The sequence below is a fragment of the Lactuca saligna genome, chromosome 9 (genome assembly GCF_052625555.1).
Source record: "Lactuca saligna cultivar CGN05327 chromosome 9, ASM5262555v1, whole genome shotgun sequence".
In the NCBI taxonomy this organism is placed as follows: domain Eukaryota; kingdom Viridiplantae; phylum Streptophyta; class Magnoliopsida; order Asterales; family Asteraceae; genus Lactuca; species Lactuca saligna.
The window spans coordinates 196706998-196723306 of record NC_136425.1 but is presented as its reverse complement, the minus strand read 5'-3'; positions in this window follow the sequence as shown (position 1 = coordinate 196723306).

Genomic DNA, 16309 nt, shown 5'->3' with positions numbered 1-16309 from the left:
TATTCCAGATCTCCATGAATCCCTTGATGCTTTACACTTAATCTTCAAGTCTCCTTTGCTAGAACCTCCTTCCAAAGCTTCCAAGCTCACACCAAAGGCTTACACTCAATTTTAGGATTCACTGGCTCTCAAGGGAAATAAGGAGGCTGAGGGGAGGACATAAACTCCTTTAAATAGGGTGCAAACCCTAAGATTAGGGTTTTCTCTTCCCAACACTAACTCATCGATTCTAGCTGCCGACTCGGCGAGTTGGTCACATAACTCGTGACCAAATCCCGCTCCCACTCGACGAGTAACTGCACTCACTTGCCGAGTCCACCCTCCTAATAATACTTTACACTCCTGAACTCTTGCTTCTGAACTTGGGATGTTACAAAGCTAACTACACTCCCACTAGCTACACATGACTCATCCTCGCTTCAAAGGAAGCCAAACTCTTTGACTTTCTGGTCGAAACAAAGATTCTATCTGCGAGATGCTTGTTTCAATCCATAAATGGATTTCTCAATCTTACACACTCTATTAGGATGCTTTGCATCGACAAAACCCTCTGACTGACTCATGTAAACATCCTATGCCAACTTTCCATTAAGGAAAGCGGTTTTGACATCCATCTGCCTAAAAAATCTCATAGTTATGAAATGCAGCAACAGCTAGCATCACCCTAATAGAATTTATCTTCAACCGGTGAAAATGTCTCATTATAGTCAACTCCGGGAGCTTGAGTAAAGCCCTTCGCAACCAATCGCGCCTTATAAGTGTGTACTTTCCCATCCACGTCGGTCTTCTTCTTTAAGATCCACTTACACCCGACCGTCTTCCGATCTGGCACATTGTCAACTAAATTCCAAACTTGGTTGTCATACATGGACTGAATCTCACTATCCGTAGCCTCTTTCCACTTCATAGACTCTGGGCCTGCCATGTCTTGCTTATAGTTGTTAGGTTCGTCCAAATTTACGAGTGTACTATCACTAGTAAACATATCCCCCTCAATAGTAATATGAAAACCAGAAATCTGGGGTGGAACGCTAAACCTTTCGGAACGTCTAAGAGGTAATGATTCATCAATTGGTTCAAAAGGAGTTTCCTCCTCAAGTTGTGTGCCAGTCTCAAAGGTTCCTTCACCGTTCGATTCTTGAAGCTCTTCAAGATCGATTTGCCTCCCATTGTCTCTTTGGATTATGAGTTCTCGCTCTCGGAAAACCCCTCTCCTCGTAACGAAGACTAAATTGTCACTCGGTCTATAGAAGAGATAGCCAAAGGACTTCTATGCGTAACTGATGAAAATACACTGATCACTACAAGGTTCGAGCTTCTCGTGAGTCTTTCGCTTTACAAAAGCCCCGCAACCCCAAACATTGATAAGTGCCAACGAGGGAGCTTTCCCCATCCCCATCTCGTGAAGTGTTTTGGCAACCTTCTTTTTAGGGACTAAGTTAAGGATATGGATTGCAGTCTCTAAGGCATACCCCTAGAATGAGATAGATAGAAAAGCATGACTCATCATGGAACGAACCATGTCGATCAAGGTTTAACTACGCCTCTCAGCTACACCATTCAACTGTGGTGTCCTAGGTGGCATGAATTGCGAAACTATTATGCATTCCTTGAGGTAATTGTGTAATTCGAGACTAAGGTACTCTCCACCTCTATCGGATAGAAGCATCTTCATTTTCCAGCCCAACTGATTCTGTTCTTCTTGCTTTTACTCTTTAAACTTTTCAAAGGTTTCTGACTTGTGCTTGGTTAAGTAGATATACCCATATTTGCTATAATCATCGGTGAATGTTACATAGAAGCGGCTCGTATCCCTTGTGGTAGATCTAAAGGGCCTACACACATCGATGTGTATGAGATCCAATAAACCCTCACCCTTTCACAAGTACCAGTGAAGGGTGACTTGGTCATCTTTCCAAGTAAACAAGAATCACACACGTCATCGTACCTAAGGTCGAATGACTCCAACACTCCAACCTTTTGGAGTTGGGCTATATGTTTCTTGTTGACATGTCCAAGACGACAATGCCACAAGCATGCTTTATCCAAACTATTGGAAGAATCAATACACAACACATCATTTCCTAAATTTTCTACAACCACCACAGTTTCATATATTCCATTACAAGGCAATGCTTCAAAATAGAAAACACCATTAAGAAAGCAATTAATAGAATCTCTTTCATTATTAAATGAAAATCTAAATCCTTGTCTATATTAACCATGAAAAGAAATGATGTTTCTTGCCATTTCTGGCGAATAACAACAATTATTCAACTCTAGTCCTAACTCACTACTAAGAGCTAAAGAATAAACTCCAATCTTGGTGACAGGAGATGATCTTCTGTTCCCAATGACCAATTTTATCTTCCCATGCTCCATATCCCTATTTCTTCTTAAGCCCTACAAATCAAAAAAAAATGTGAAAACACATCCTGTATCAAGTACCCAAGAAATAGCATGCGATGAGTTATTAGATTGAATAATATAAATACCTGTGAAGGACAACTTGATCTTTCCATCCTTGATATCTTGCAGATATTTCGAGCAGCTTCGTTTCCAATGCCCCTTATCATGGCAGTAATAACACTTTGCATCCTTTAGGTTGGAGGTGGGTGTAGTGGGACCAGCCTTGGTTCCACTAGAAGAGGTGCCATCATGGGACTTTCCCTTATGGTGGCTCTTGGAAGGAGCCTTCCTCTTCTTACCCTTCCTCTGCCCAACACCCAAGATAGGGGCAACAATAGGAGTTGATGCAATAGATTTATACTTGAGGTTGCTCTCAGGAGTCCTCAACAACCCTTGAAGCTTGCTCAACGTGACATCCTCTTTGTTCATGTGATAGATCATGCAAAACTGGTTGTAGCAAGGTGGTAAGGAGTGAAGAATTATGTCAATTGCCAGCTCCTCTTTGAATTCCACATTTAACTTCTGTAGGCGGTCAACATATATTTTCATTTTCTGGAGATGAGCAGTGACAAACTCTTCGTCTCTCATCTTGGTCGTGATCATCGAAGTGATGATCTCGTACCTCTACTGCCTCACGCTTTGATGGTAACTATCCATCAAATATTGATACATCTCGTAAAGGTAGAAGTCCTCATAGGTCTTTTGGAGTTCTGCAGTCATGGTGGTGAGCATGATGCAATGGACTTTCGTAGCATCTCGCTCGTGGGCCTTAAACGTAGCAATCTCCTCGGGAGTAGCAGTGTTGATTTCAAACTCTTTCAGCTCCTTGTCAAGGACATACTCCTTGTCCTTGTAGCCGATAACCATTAGGATGTTACGGATCCAATCATTAAAATTGGACCCATCGAAGATCACCCTCCCATACAAATTCATGATTGAGAATAAGTCGGAAGAGTTTGAGCCTGAAGCGTTTTTTGAGTTCGACATCTGAAAAGGAAAAGAGACAAAGTTGGATTAGATAAGAATCCCCAGTTAAACACCCAAATGAGAAATTAGGGCTATGATCGAACAACATTATTTACAGCTTAAAAGAGGGATACTGTAATTTAAATTGAAAATAATTTGAAGGTAAGTGAATGACGATTCACTAATTTCCACCATTAAAAACAAAAGTGATTATGTTTTAAATCTATTGAAACTCCTAGATCTTTTGAGATTCAATGAACTTTTTAATGGCATATTTAAATCTCGATATGCCCTTCAAGTTTATGACTAGGATACCGAGGATCACAAACAAGGTGTGAATAACCATGCAAATGTACATGGTGCCTTCAATGTTACAGTCACCTAATCAATGTGCCAGTTAGCTACACACGCTCCATTGATCTATGACAAACATCGTGTCACCCTTTTCCACCTTTTCTTAGAGCCAAATAAGTGTGTCGGTTAACCACACACGCTCCACTAACGTCTTAGCAAGGATACAAAGTGTAATTTCATGGAATAGCTTGAAATTCACTTTTTTTCCTAAAGTAACTAAGATTCAGAATTTTATAAAAACATTTAGTTACTTTATTAATCATTATACTTTTAATGAGGAATTAGTTTCCCTATCCTATCCGTTCGGCTAACGACCCTCCACCAATTAAGGAAGCAGTGGGTGAGAGTGGACACCCATTAAATGACCATTTTTTAGGCCATAACCATATACCCCCCTTATAGATCGCCTTCATGAATGAGGCCTACTAACGGTGAGACTAGCATTTATCTTATACATATATAATAATTATTCTTAGAATATTACAATAGTATAGGGATGAACTTTAAACTTGTAAAATTCTAGGGTTGTTGGGTCAAAAATATGGTTTATACTTTTCTTTTCTAGGAAAATATATTTTTCTATAATGTAATATGTAATTTTGTGGTTGTGTACGGCTGCACATCTGTGTGCGCCGAACACCCTGTGTACGGCCGTACACGCGTGTGCAGCTGTACTCTCGTGTACTGCTGGGAGTGCTATAAATAGAGGAGTGCATGTGGGAGTGTAAGGCTAGAGAAGAGAGAGAAAGTTAGAGAGAAGAAGTGTGTGTGAGGGAGAATATATTGTAAGGAGTATCATTCAATTTCATTAATACATCAAAGATTCATCATCTTCTTCTTCTTCTTCTTCTTCTTCTTCTTCTTCTTCTTCTCATTATCTTCTATTTTGATCTGACATCATCCAATTGATTGGAATTCTGCACCATCAATTGGACTGATTGATACACAAGCAATTTTAGGGACTTACAAGGGTTTTCAATTTAATTATTTTAAAATTAAACTTTTTAATCAAAATGTAAATTCCAAAACTTAAGGGTAAAATTTTGAAACATTTCAAAAACTATCTAGACCAAAATTCAAATAAACAATTAAACAATTAATTTTGGTGATTATCTAATTTTGACCTAATCCAATTTCATGCAAGATAACCGATCAAATAATTCAAATAATTAATATTTAAATATGGTAATAATTATCTAATTAAATGTCAAATATCTTTTATTTTGACAAAGATAATTATAAGGAATCAATAAAATTTGGATTTTATCAATTAAAAAAAATTATGGTAATTATCTCGAGTCAAAATAAGCAAAATCCCGAATTTCCCTCTATCTGATAACCCGACTCGCCGAGTCCCCTTTTGGACTTGTCGAGTTCATCTGACTTGGCGAGTTCACTTTGGGACTCGACAAGTCTGTCAGGTAGAAGGCGAGAAAAAAAAATGATTTTAAGCAAAGGAAAAACACACAATGTATCAAATACAATAGAAACCAAGCAATGATCTGATACCACTGATGCGTTTTTAGCAAAAGAACATCTTATGTGCACATGCAAAACCCTAAAGCTTTGGCTCTAAGTTTCTCTATTATAAATGAAAATTTATTCAAAGCTTGTAAACCCTAATCTAGCATACAACAAAACTAATTGAATACTAAATAAACAAGTTAGATGAATACCTTGATTGTTGATTGTAGATCTCGAAGCTTTGAGAACCTTAGCACCCTAAATTTTGTGCCTCTAATGAATCACAAATACCACAAGCAAATTGGATGATGCAAGAGAGAGAGAGAGAGAGAGAGAGAGACAGAGAGAGTGGAGAGGGAAAAATTAGCTCCAACACTCCTAGGGTTTCAGTGTAGCCGAAATCTAATGCCCAAGGGGTCTTTATATAGGTGTGGGAATTAGGGTTTAAGTGATTATCCATGTTTGGTTACTTAGCCCATTGGACGAATTTCTAAGGCCTTATCCTTAGAATTCATTAACCCTGTACTATAAGGTTTCCTTACTCAACTTTCCAACTATCACATCATTACAAGATCAGTCCCATTTATTCAATTAACCTCTTTTGACCACAAAATTAGTTCTTAATTCATTCTTGACCAATGTTAATTAAATACATATGATTTCTCCTTTAATATATTATTCTTATAATATATTAATAAACCATAATAAACGCTTTCTCTATAATTCATCCAGTCAAGTTGCTTTGGTGAAGGTAACCCAAAATGACCATGCACAACTGGGTAAAGTACATACAAAATATAGTTATGGACATAGACGCTAATCTAACAAGTCGTTCATAGGAATCAGCGAGTCGGGACATATTTTTTCATCAAATCCTTCCTGTTAAAGGACCAGATGATCAAATTGAAGATCATTATGTTGTCTAGGCTCATTAGAGACCTAGAAATCATAGAACTCAGCGAATGTATGAGCTAACTCGATGAGTTTAAGACAATGTCCAACCCACATGAAGACGGACTCGACGAGTTCAGGGAGAACTCGGCGAGTCATAGACTAAATCCCTTCATACGGATGAAGATGAACTCGAAGAGTTCAAGGAAGAACTCGGTGAGTCAGTTGAAGAAGTTCCCGATGTTTGTTAAATGAGAATTCTTCGAGCTCTTACTAGACTTGACGAGTAAGGACGAGATTGTAGCCTTTTGTGGACGTGGGGACTCGGCGAGTTGGTGGACCAACACGGCGAGTCGAGGCAACCAGATGTTGACTTTGACCAACATTTTGACCTTGACTTTGACATGGACTTGAGTTGACTATGGTAGGGGTTATGAGTATGAAATGGCGTAACACTCGTGTTTCTAGCCTTGGCATTTATATTGAGTTGATAGTCTAGGTTAACCTTTGTAACTCATTTTGAAGAAATGAAAAGGAATTATGTGAATTAGGTGTTTTGTGCTTAATTATTAGGGTTTATTTAATTAAGAATAAAAATAAGCATCAAAATTAAAGTTTGAGATAAGCCCTATATCTTTACATAAAGTTCTAGTGCTCGAAACAAGGATTTCGGGGATATAAAGAATACCAAAATCCGAGTTATAACGAAGAAGTTATGACATGTCGAAGTTTTGCGACAAAACCAGTACGGTGCTGAATGTCGTAAAAAGTGAGTTTTTGATAAACTACTTTTTAGCCTTAGTAATCTAAATGAAAGTCGTAGTATTCGTCAAACCGAGAAGTTCGATAGAAAGAACACCCAAATTTGACTTCGTATGAGGAAGTTATGATTTTTTGAAGTTTCAGCTTAGCAGTAGATAGCTAAAAACTCGAATTTTAGATCGAGCGATTTTTAGCCAACACAACCTAAACAAGAATCGAAGGTCTCGTCATTAGGAGCACAACGGTAAAAAGTCTGATGAAAACGGACGTCAGATGAAGAAGTTATTAATTTTTAACGGATTTCCTGTCCCTGTCTGTTAAAAATAATAATATAAAATTTAAAGTCAAAATTAGTCGACAAAGTCTAAACAGAAGTTGTAGAGCGTAATTTTAGCTACACGTGCATATAAAGAACATAAAAAACGGAGCTCGTATGCGAAAGTTATGGATTTTAGAAGTTTTGGCACGAAAATCAAGAAAATTCGCATAGTCACACTTTGACACGTCACCCTCGCTTAGAATGTGACACGTGTCCTGCTGAGTCACCGAAGATGCTGAGTCATGCAATGCCACGTGTCGGATTCTGATTTGATCGAAGGGAGGTCCAATCCGAGGCTCGCATACGGACCGAACCTCACACCCTAGCTCTGAGCCTCGCACATGGGTTGTGACTCCGCGGTCCAATCAACGAGTGCCACCGAGGCCCTCGCACGAGCTGACCACCTGTGCATCGGACACACGCTTCGGACCAATCACAAGAAGCCAGCAGCCCATCGCACATGCTACCCTCGTGCGAGCCACCCCCTGCGAAGCCTCTCTCAGCTGTCGGATCAGAAACTTCTCAGCCGTTGGATCAGGACTTCGGACCCTATAAATAGAAGGGTACCTTTGAAGCCTCTCGGTTACTTTTGGAGTTTTGTCATATTTAGCCCCTCTTTTCATATTTTCTTTATCTTAGAATCCCCCAAAGCCCAGTATCGATTGTAAAGCCCGGAATACTCCACGAAGTGCCCGAGAAGCCCAGAAAATTTATCTTTTTGGTTTCAAAGCCCGACTTTTGCAAAGCCCGGTTTCTCAATAAAACTCCCGATTTTATTAGAAACGATCGTTTTAGGAAACGAATTGCTTCCCGATTATCATCAAACCATGTGAGTTTATAGTCACTTTCATTTTACACATAGATATGAAGTATTTACCTTATAATACGTGCTATGTGTAGATATATTAATTGTTTATTTGAGGTAACTGTTGAGTTAATGTTTTATACAAGTTTTAAAATGTATAAGTATTTTTATCTACAAATATGTTGGGTAGAACATGGGTAGATATGTTGGGTAGAACATGGGTAGATATGTTGGGTAGAATATGTTGGGTAGAACATGGGTAGATATGTTGGGTAGAACATGTGTGATAAAATAAAATTGATGAGAGGCCTCGATGTGTTTTGAGATCCAGTCATCTAGCGGAAACATTAGCAGGTCCAGTGGGAAACATTAGCAGGTCCGCAACCTGTATGTGTTAACGAATTGAGAGTGTTCATTCGTTGTACTCCATCCCCCTCATGGTTGCCTTTAGGACATGTATGGATGAGGAAACCCCTTAGCAGTAGTGTCCATCTCGATGATATTCTTTAGGCTAGGTCCCTTGTGATAAGTGTTTAGGGACGTAAAGTGAGGATAACGGGAACGGGTAATCAGGGTTATTGTTGATTGATGAACTTAGTAAGTTTATTATTATTGTGGGTTGAAAACCCTATATGCTCACCAGGCTCCCAAGCCTGACCCACTCAGCTTTTTATGTTACAGGTAGTGGACCCCGAGCATAGTCGGAGGACGACGAGAGATTTTTGGATTATAGGCTAGTAGTTGTAAATAACTGTTGAAAGGCTTATAATGTCATGTTTATGCTTTTGATCTGTATTGGAACATGACATCCTGAGGTTTTGATATATATATGGAAAACATATACCTTCTTAATGAAGGGTTTTGATAAACTTTTATCATATTTTGTTTGGGGACCAATTCCGCAACATCTTTTAAAAAGATTTCTCTGATTTTATTTTATAAAGCATAAATTAAATCGGTCTTTTCTGGCCGAGAAATTAGAGGATGTCACAAATGGTGTCTTAGAAAGGATGTTTTGTAGGGATTGAGGAGTCGAGAAGAGTTGAATTTCGTACCTAGGACAGTGCAGGCACTACACGACATTGAGGTGAGTTACCTTCCAGTAGAAGTGTGTCTAAGGAACCAAGGCCGAACCACTATTAGTTGATTACAGTTGAGATGATTGTCTATGTGATAAATGTCTGGAATTCTATTAGTTGATGTGTTCTATGCGGCAGTATGATATGTTCTATATGGTAGTGGTAGTAGGAGGGAGAATAGTCCCCGATTCGGTCGTTAGGACTGAAGGGTAGGTCGGACACCCCAGAGATGTCTGGCATCATGATTATGATATATTATTATGTGCTAGTAGTAGGGTGAAATAGTCCCTGTGACCGGGCGAGATAGACCGGAGGGTAGGCATGCACCCCAAAATGGTCTGACACGAGTAGGTCAACACCCAAGAATAGCTTGACATGGGTACGTCGAGCACCTAAGAACTGCCCGACAGTATGTATGAGTGTATGGTATGTGGTATGATGGCGGAAGCCACTAAGCTTTGTGCTTATAGTTTTCAGTTTTGGTTTCAAGTACCTGTTCCTCTAAGGGGAAGGAGTCGGCAGGGTAGCAGCGCATCGCACACACATGATTCCGCATTTGAGAACCCTGGGATTGTACTCTGACATTATACTATTTGACATTATGGTTTTTGAAACATGTAACTATGGTTTTTGTGCTTTGATGTGATATCAGTAATGTTTTACTCAAATAGTGTTACAAGTATTATAATTAAGTACAAAAAATTCCAATCTCGATTTTTGGGATGTTACAAGTTGGTGTCAGAGCCTTGGTTTGAGGGATTAGATCACATATTTTGGGGTGTCTAGACTCAAATCGAGGGCCTGAAGGATTTTTACAAGAAAAATGATTTTCTAAAATTTAAAAATAAGGAGTTTTGAGAAAGAACAAGGTGTGTGATGCGTGTGACCGGCCAAGCTCAAGTAAGTTTTCCTCAAGATACCCATACACAATATGTTATGCTATATGATATGATTATCAGAGTCGCATGCTAGGATGAAGGATCAAGGGAGGATGCCTTGTATTCCTATTATTTGATTATGAGAAATGCATGCTAAATTAGGGCTAAGGATCTAGGAAGGATGCCTTATATGCCTGTTGTATGAGTTTATTGAGCTATATGCTATTGCTAGTTAGTCAGCAGTATGGTAGTTTGATTAGGTTATACTTGGTAATGGTTACTCAATGCACGAATGTTGCTTGTTTTGTGCTCATAGGGTTCCTGATAGCTTTAACTAACTAGTAAGAGAATATGTAATAGTATTCATAAGCTAGTTAGGGGAAGATAGTAGGGACTCCTTGTGCAGCAGATGGCGGAAAGTAGGTCGAAGAGTTCCCTAAGACAAGCCTGGGATGAGATTAGTTTAGAAAGCAGTATTAGTAGAAAGGACTTGGTGAATTCGAAGCAAGCCTTGAGGAAAGTATAGATAGATCTGGAGGCTAGTATGGGGTCGTACTACTAGAGGTAGAGGATCCATACTCGAATCAAGGAGGGCTAAGATAGAACAAGCAAACTTAGAGAGTGTGTGAGACCTCTCGAGAGTATGTATAACCCTACTGTTGATGTGTTTTATTTCAGTATGGCAATTATGCGACATGAAGCATGAGGTTCAGGGTCTGGATCAGGATCAAGATCAGGCTCGGGTGTAGTATCTGAGCAGGTTGATGACGGGCTACACGAGATCATTGCGTCTGAGATCATGAGAGGTATCCTTGAGGAGACGCCGGTCATTATCGGGTCGATCAAGGAGGAGATTATTGAGCTAATGGAGGATCGCCTCTGGACATTCAATAGTGACTTGGCATCCAGACAGTCGGGTAAGTGCACACTGTCCTTCAAGGACTTCAGGGTGAGTGGTGCACCAGACTTTCATGGGGAAAAGGACCCCATTGCTACCAGGAGATAGATCACAAACATCGAGTATATGCTGTTGACGAGCTTCTTCCCGGAGGGGTCGAAGTTCCGCTTTGATGCAAGATGTTTGAGAGATGGAGCTACAGATTGGTGGGAGTCGGTTGGTGGCTCACTGGGAGCTCCAGCCATCGAGACCATGACTTGGTCGGACTTTGTGACCAGGTTCAGGACTGAGTTTGTGCCAGTTGTGGAGCTTCAGCAGCTAGCCATGGAGTTTCTTGATATGAGATAGACTACGGAGATAGTGGCGGAGATCACCGCCAAGTTCCGAGAGAGGGATTTGTTGGTACCTCAGTATGTGGGGGATGAGGAGATGCGGAAGATCCACTATCATGGCATGTTGAGGGCTGATATTCGAGTCCATGATTGCCAAGGGGAAGGAGAGGGAGAATGATTTAAAGCACCTCAGGAAGAGGTAAAGCAGGTTATTAGGGTTTCGGGGAAGAAACCCAAGGGATCCGACACTAGGTTGAAGGGCCAGCCTGGCCAGAGCCGCTTGATGGAAATGTGGCAGGCCGCATGAAGGAGCTTGTAGAGCGGGTTCATCCGGCTGCTACAAGTGCGGCAAGATGGGACACTTTGGCAGGGATTGTACTACCCCTGCCCCTACTGTTCAGACGTCAGACCTGATTTGCTTTCATTATAATCAGAGAGGCCACAAAAAGGCCAACTGCCCCGGGTTGAAAGCTGCAACAGCAGTGCCGGTGCTGGCGCCAACTCCAACGACTACATGAGTTATGGATGGTCAGAGGGTCAAGTCACAGGCTCTAGTGGTGAGGATCTGAGCTTTCCAGTTGATAGCCGAAGAGGCACGCACCAAACCTGATGTGGTGACATGTATGGTTTCTTCTCTCTAACTCTTAGTGTATGTCACTTGTGATATTGATGTGTTATGTTATACGTTTTGTTTAGGATCGTTCCATGTGAAAGGTATTCCAGTTCAGGTGTTATTTAATTAGGGTGCTACCCGATCATTTGCCTCTATTGCGCTTAGCAAGAGGTTCACTGAGTCTTCAGGCATGTTAGATTTCCCTCTAGAGGTCGAGATCGTGGACGACCGATCAGTGCGAGCATAAGAGGTTTTCAGGAATTGTGTTTTGAGATTGTTCGAGGAGCACTACTTCGTAGACTTGCTTCCTATACCATTATAGGGGAACAAGGTTATTATAGGAATGGATTGGTTGAGCCCCAATGGGATAGTGATTGACTATGCACAACAGTTGGTCCAAGTCAGGACCCCAAGTGGGGGAGAGATGGTGATTCAGGGTGAGAGGCCACATCTTATTCCAGATTGGTGTTCCGCACAGAGAGCTAGGCGCTATCTATAGCAGGGGTGCGCAGGGTATGTCGCCTATGTCTCGGATACCCGAGAGGTGGGTTAGGCGACAGTGAGTGATGTACCTATGGTACAAGAGTACGTGGATGTATTCCTAGAGGAGCTGCCTGGGATACCTCTAGAGAGGCAGTTAGAGTTCAGGATCGACCTAGTCCCTGGTACGACTCCAATAGCCAAGGCACCGTATCTGTTGGCTCCTCTTGAGATGCAAAAGTTGTCTACACAGCTGCAGGTACTATTAGACAAGGGATTCATCAGACCGAGCAGTTCACCCTAGGGAGCCCCAATTCTATTTGTGAAGAAGAAGGATGGGTCGCATCAGATGTGTATAGATTACCAGGAGCCAAATAAGGTAACGGTAAATAACCGCTACCCACTCCCGATGATCGATGATCTCTTTGACCAGTTTCAGGGAGCATCTTGGTTCTCCAAGATCGATCTGCATTCAGGTTATCATCAGATGACAGTCAGAGAGGAAGATGTGCAGAAGACTGCTTTTTGACACGATATGGTCACTATGAGTTCGTGGTGATGCCTTTCAGGCTTACCAATGCTCCTGCTGCATTCATGGATCTCATGAACCGCGTGTGCAGACCGATGTTAGATTGGTCTGTGATAGTTTTCATTGATGTCATCTTGGTTTATTCCAGGATGCAGGATCAACATGAGGAGAACTTGAGAGAGGTGTTGGATTCTCTGAGGAGGGAGTGCTTTTATGCCAAGTTCTCTAAGTGTGAGTTCGGGTTACGCGAGGTGCAGTTTCTTCGGCACCTTGTCCACTAGAACGGGATTTTGGTCGACCCGGCCAAGGTGGAGGTTGTGATAAGGTGGGAGGTTTCGAGGTCTCCATCTGAGATTCGAAGCTTCCTGGGATTGGCAGGTTACTATCGGAGATTCATTCAGGACTTCTCCAAGATAGCTGTGTATTTAAATCGGTTGACAAGGGAAGTCGGGCCTTTCACTGGGGGCCTAAGTAGCAGGCCGCATTTGAGACGCTAAATTGAGATTGTGTGAGGCGCCAATCTTAGCCCTGCCGAAGGGCGTGGATGATTTTGTGGTGTATTGCGATGCGCCATCTCAGGTTTGGGTGCGGTATTGATGCAGATGGGGCGTGTTATCGCCTACTCTTCGAGGCAGCTGAAGCCTCATTAGGCAAACTATCTAATGCATGACTTGGAGTTGGGGGTAGTTGTTTTCGCCCTCAAGATTTGGTGTCATTAAGTCTATGGGGTCCGTTGTACTACTTATACAGACCATAAGAGTTTGAGGTACCTCATGGATCAACCAAATCTGAATATGAGGCAGTGTCAAAGGCTAGATGTAGTGAATGATTATGATTGTTAGATCCTCTACTACCCGGGGAAGGGCAATGTCATGGCCGATGTGCTTAGCCGCAAAGCATCATCGATCATAGATATTTTTTTTTTGAGGATGACGGTGGTGACCCCGCTGTTGGAGCAGATTCGAGAGGCCCAACAGGAAGCTATGAAGGATGAACATCACAATAGTGAGCGTATTGTGGGTTAGGTTTCCTCCTTCGATTATGATAGACATGGATCGTTAACAATACACCGTAGGGTGTGGGTCCCATATCATGGAGGTGTGCACCACGTATTGATGGAGGAGGTGCACAAATCCAGGTTTTCCATTCACCCCAGGTCGAAGAAGATGTACATGGATCTTCTCCTTGGTTATTGGTGGCCCTGCATGAAGTGGGATGTAGCATGGTATGTTGAGAGATGCTTGACGTAAAGGAAGGTCAAGGTTGAGCACCAGAGACCCCACAGAAAGACCCAGCCGTTGGATATCCCGATGTGGAAGTGGGAGGATATCACTATGGATTTCATCACAAAGCTTCCCAAGATCGTGCGGGGAGTGGATTTGATTTAGGTCACTATGGATCGATTGACCAAGAGCACCCATTTCATTCCACTTCAGGAGATCATTTCGGCCGAGAAGTTGGCCGATATCTATATTCGGGAGATAGTGGCTCGGCACAGAGTACCAGTCTCGGTGATCTCAGATAGAGACGCGTGATTCACTTCCAGATTCTGGAAGAAGTTTCACCATGAGATGGGTACTCGTTTTCACTTTAGCATAGCTTTTCACCCGCAGATGGATGATCATAGCGAGTGGACCATCCAGACTTTGGAGGATATATTGTGAGCATACGTTTTAGACTTTGGAGGTAGTTGGGAAACTTACCTTCCCGTCGCAGAGTTTTCCTATAATAATAGCTATCACACGAGTATCAACCGTCCTCCCTTCGAGATGTTGTATGGGAGGATGTGCAGGACCCCGGTATTTTGGGGTGAGGTTGGACAGAGGGTCATGGAGAGTACCAAAGTGGTACTCAAGACTACAGAGAGGATCTAGCAGGTTCGGAGCAGACTTCAGACTGCTCGGAGTCGGCAAAAGAATTATGTCGATAGGCGTCGTTCGGACATAGAGTTCCAGGTTGGGGATATGGTGCTTCTGAAGGTGTTTCCCTGGAAAGGTGTCATTCGGTTCATGAAGCGGGGCAAGTTGGGCCCCATGTACATTGGACCCTTCAGGGTTATAGCCCGGGTGGGCAAGGTGGCGTATAGGTTAGATCTGCCAGCCGAACTCAGTCAGATTGACAACACCTTTCATGTCTCCCAGCTGCTGAAGTACCTGGTAGATGATTTAGTTGTGGTGCCTTTGGAGGATATTCTGGTAGATGACAGCCTGAACTACATTCAGCGGCTAGTAGCTATCCTCAACAGGAAGTTGAGGGATCTTAGGAACAAGAGGGCGGAGCTGGTGAAGGTGCAATGGCAGCACTGCAAGGGCTTGGAATAGACCTGGGATCTGGAGGACGTGATAAGGGTGCAGTGACATTGGATGTAAGACCATGTGGGCTAGCCCATGACATTCCTAGGTAAAGACCATGTGGGGTAGCCCATGGCACAATGGTGTAAGAACCAGGGGGAGCCCACGTCATCCTTACAGGTTTATTTGTGTTATGTTTAGATATTTCTATGATATATGATATGTTTATGTGATATGTGTTATGGTAGTTATCTTTGTGATACTTTCATGGAAGACCCCCCGGGGGAGAGCCCGTGTCAATTCGATATAAGACCATGTGGGGTAGCCTATGGCATAATGGTATAAGACCCTGGGGGAGCCCACATCATCCTTATAGGTTTTTGTATGCATGGTTTATGTGTTAGATGTAGCTTCTATAGCTAGCAGGAATTGTGATACAGGTAGCTTTTATAGCTAACAATATATGTAAAATATGGATTGCATGTATGTTATGCTCTGGGAAACTCACTAAGCTTCGTGCTTACAGGTTTTGTGTATGGTTTTAGGTATCATCGTTTTGGAAAGGAAGGGCTCGGATTGATCGTAGCGCACACACCTATGATTTACGCAATGAATGATTATGGGATAAACACTGATAGATAATTTACTTGGCTATGATTTAAAATGTTTGAATTAATTGGTATTAATGTTTTAGTTATATTAAAAACGAAATTTTTACCCTTGATTTTTGGTTCGTTACAAGTTGGTATCAGAGCCTTGGTTTGAGGGATTCGGGGATACCTTCGGGTGTGTTCGAACTTAAACTGAGGATTTGTAAAGCTTTCAAAAAGCTTCAAAAGAAAATGTTTCTCTAAGACAAGAAAGGGTGTCGTGCATGCAATCAACCGAGCTCAAGTAATTTTCCCCATAATACCCACATATGCTATATGTTGTGATTTGATTATGAATCTGCGGATCACATGCTAGTTAGGGCTAACGGAGATGCATGTATATGTTGTATGAGCTGGTAGACTTGCATGCTAGTGTCGAGTAGTCAGCAATAGGTTGGCCTGATATTTGGTGTTTGTAGCCATGAGGATATTGGATGCCATGCTGGAATGAGAATGATAATTGGTATTTGTAACTACAATGTGTGTGTTTTGAAAATTATATACGGTTAGGATCTTATAGCATTAGAATAGCTTATTTGACCTTATTTCATGTGGTCTTAGGGTAGAGTCTATTATTCGATAGTCTATT